The sequence below is a fragment of the Tiliqua scincoides genome, chromosome 2, assembly GCF_035046505.1.
Source record: "Tiliqua scincoides isolate rTilSci1 chromosome 2, rTilSci1.hap2, whole genome shotgun sequence".
In the NCBI taxonomy this organism is placed as follows: Eukaryota; Metazoa; Chordata; class Lepidosauria; order Squamata; family Scincidae; genus Tiliqua; species Tiliqua scincoides.
In genome coordinates, this window is record NC_089822.1 from 258,987,724 (window position 1) to 258,991,218 (window position 3,495).

Below are 3,495 nucleotides of genomic sequence, written 5' to 3' on the forward strand. Positions count from 1 at the left end.
AAGAATTTGCACAGGGGAGAAAGTCTATAATTGCCTGGAGTCTGGAAAAAGAGTCAGTGAGCACTCAGCCCAAACTTCTCAGACACAAATTCACAGCTGGGGAAAAACAGTTTAAAATACCTTTGATTCACATGGCTCCAGGCTTTGCATGCCCTCCAGTGGCTCCCAGATGATTCTGTTCAGGTGAGGGAAGGGGGCTTTGAGGGAAGAAGGGTGTGAAGCTGGGGAGGGAACAGGGTGGGATGGGCAGGGGGCAATTTGTGGGCAGTTACTCATTATTGTTATGGTTAAGCAGAACCGTATTAAATTATAGTACAGAAGTGTTCAACATTCAAAACTTTAAACAGTTACTTTAAAAACATCCAACAGTTAAACAGTTGTGTTTTAGAAGTACAATAATCAATAAAATTATAACCAAGCTGTGTTGTGTACTGATATGACAAGAGCACATGTTTTCGAGCTGGTGAGAATGTCCTCCATGGGTGGATCCTTCAGAAGGCCTTGGATGGCTCCTCCAGCAGCCCTTCCTTTTTCTCCTGGGCTGGAAAATCAGTTCTCGGCTGGTTCGCTTGTTAAGAACAAAAGAAGAGCCCCGCGGGATCAGGCCATAGGCCCATCTAGTCCAGCTTCCTGTTTCTCACAGTGGCCCACCAAATGCTCCAGGGAACACACAAGACAACAAGAGACTTGTATCCTGGTGCCCTCTCTTGCATCTGGCATTCTGACATAGCCCATTTCTAAAATCAGGAGGTTGTACATACACATCGTGTCTTGTGACCCGAAATGGATTTTTCCTCCAGAAATTTGTCCAATCCCCTTTTAAAGGCATCCAGGGCAGATACCATCACCAGATCCTATGGCAAGGAGTTCCACAGACCAACCACATGCTGATTAAAGGAATATTTTCTTTTTTCTGTCCTAACTCTCCCAACACTCAATTTTAGAGGATGTCCCCTGGTTCTGGTGTTGTGTGAGAGGGAAAAGAACATCTCTCTATCTACTCTATCCTTCCCGTACCTAATTTTGTATGTCTCAATCATGTCCCCCGTCAGGCGCCTCTTTTCTGGACTGAAGAGGCCCAAACACCGTAGCCTTTCCTCATAAGGAAGGTGCCCTAGCCCAGTAATCATCTTAGTCTTAATCTTAATATTTAATTATAATATTAAATTATATTAAATATTAATATTAAAACATCTTAATATTGTAATGCCGCTGTACAAATCAATGGTTAGGCCACACCTGGAGTATTGTGTCTAGTTCTGTGCACCGCATCTCAAAAAGGATATAGTGGAGATGGAAAAGGTGCAAAAGAGAGCAACCAAAATGATTACTGGGCTGGGGCACCTTCCTTATGAGGAAAGGCTTATGAGAAAAGGGGCACCTGAGGGGAAACATGACTGAGACATACAAAATCATGCAGGGGATGGACAGAGTGGATAGAGAGACACTCTTTGCCCTCTCACATAACACCAGAACCAGGGGACATCCACGAAAGTTGAGTGTTGGGAGAGTTAGGAGAGACAGAAGAAAATATTTCTTTAATCAGCCTGTAATTAGTTTGTGGAACTCTTTGCCACAAGAAGTAGTTCCGGCATCTTGCCTGGATGCCTTTAAGAGGGGGTTGGACAAATTTCTGGAGGAGAAGTTCATTGGCCTTCTTCACTGCCGCCGCACATTGGGTCGACACTTTCATCGACTTGTCCACCACCACCCCAAGATCTCTCTCCTGATCTGTCACAGACAGCTCAGAACCCATTAGCCTATATGTGAAGTTTTGATTCTTTGCCCCAATCTGCATGACTTTACACTTACTGTCATTGAAGCGCATCTGCCATTTTGCTACCCATTCTTCCAGTTTGGAGAGATCCTTCTGGAGCTTCTCACAATCACTTCTGGTTTTCACCACTTGGAAAAGTTTGGTGTTGTCTGCAAACTTAGCCACCTCACTGCTCAACCCTGACTCCAGGTCATTTATGAAGAGGTTGAAGAGCACCAGTCCCAGGACAGATCCTTGGGACACACTGCTTTTCGCCTCTTTCCATTGTGAAAATTGCCCATTGACACCCACTCTCTGTTTCCTGGTCTTCAACCAGGTCTCAATCCATAAGAGGACCTGTCCTCTAATTCCCTGACTGTGGAGTTTTTTTAGTAGCCTTTGGTGAGGGACCGCGTCAAACACCTTCTGAAAGTCCAGATATATAATGTCCACGGGTTCTCCCGCATCCACATGCCTTTTCAAAGAATTCTATAAGGTTCGTGAGGCAAGACTTACCCTTACAGAAGCCATGCTGATTCTCCCTCAGCAAGGCCCGTTCATCATGTGTTTTGAGATTCTATCTTTGATGAGGCATTCCACCATCTTACCCGGTATAGATGTTAGGCTGACCGGCCTATAGTTTCCCGGGTCCCCCCTCTTTCCCTTTTTAAAGATCGGTGTGACATTTGCTATCCTCCAATCCTCTGGCACTGTGGCCATTTTGAGGGGCAAGATGCATATTTTAGTCAAGAGATCAGCAACTTCATTCTTCAATTCCTTAATAACTCTTGGGTGGATGCCATCAGGGTCCAGTGACTTGTTGATCTTTAATTTGTCAATGAGGTCTGAAACATCTTCTCTTTCAACCTCTATCTGACTTAATTCCTCGATCAGGAGGGGCCATTCAGGCAGCGGTATCTGCCCGAGGTCTTCTGCCATGAAGACAGATGCAAAGAACTCATTTAATTTCTCTGCCATCTCTAAGTCCCCTTTTATCTCCCCTTTCCCTCCCTGACCATCCAGAGGGCCAACCGCTTCTCTGGTGGATTTCCTGCTTCTAACATATTTGAAGAAGCTTTTATTATTCAGCTTTTATTTTTATTATTGTTGCAGGAGAGATATTCAATGTACAGCATTGGCCAGAGCCTCATTCCCATTCTCGCTGCTCCCAGCTTTCCAGAGTGTGGAGTCCTGATGAGAAACTGGGGTCCCCACTTCATCCTGCACAGGCCCCCTTCTCTCTCCAAAGAGGGGAGCATGGCTCTACTTTTGGGTTGCTGTCCTTGGCTGATTCCTGCCCATCAGGGAGAAAGGGCATCCTTAACCAAGGAGGACCCAATTCCATGATCATCCCCCCTGACCTCCTGCACCTGGATCCAGCACAGTCCACTCCTCCTCTCTGGTCTCCACAGTAACCTTCTCCAAGGGCATGGACCCCGGAAAGAGAGAGCAGTGTCTGCTCACAAATCATAGCCAGAGTACAACCCTAGCAAAGCCTGGAGTCCTGAAGGAAAGGACCAACCATAGCAAAGTGTGGGATCCTGAAGGAAAACACAGAGCCCTCACTGATCACATCTGCAGTCTATTGCCAAAGCTTCGGGCAGGATGACTTTTCTGTAACTGCAGTCTCAGAAATGTTGTCACGCTGACTGTTTAATCACAGGCCCAAACTGGGAGATGGAATTCAAGCTCTTTTTCAATATATTTGACTTTCTTTGCTACAATATCTATGATTTGTA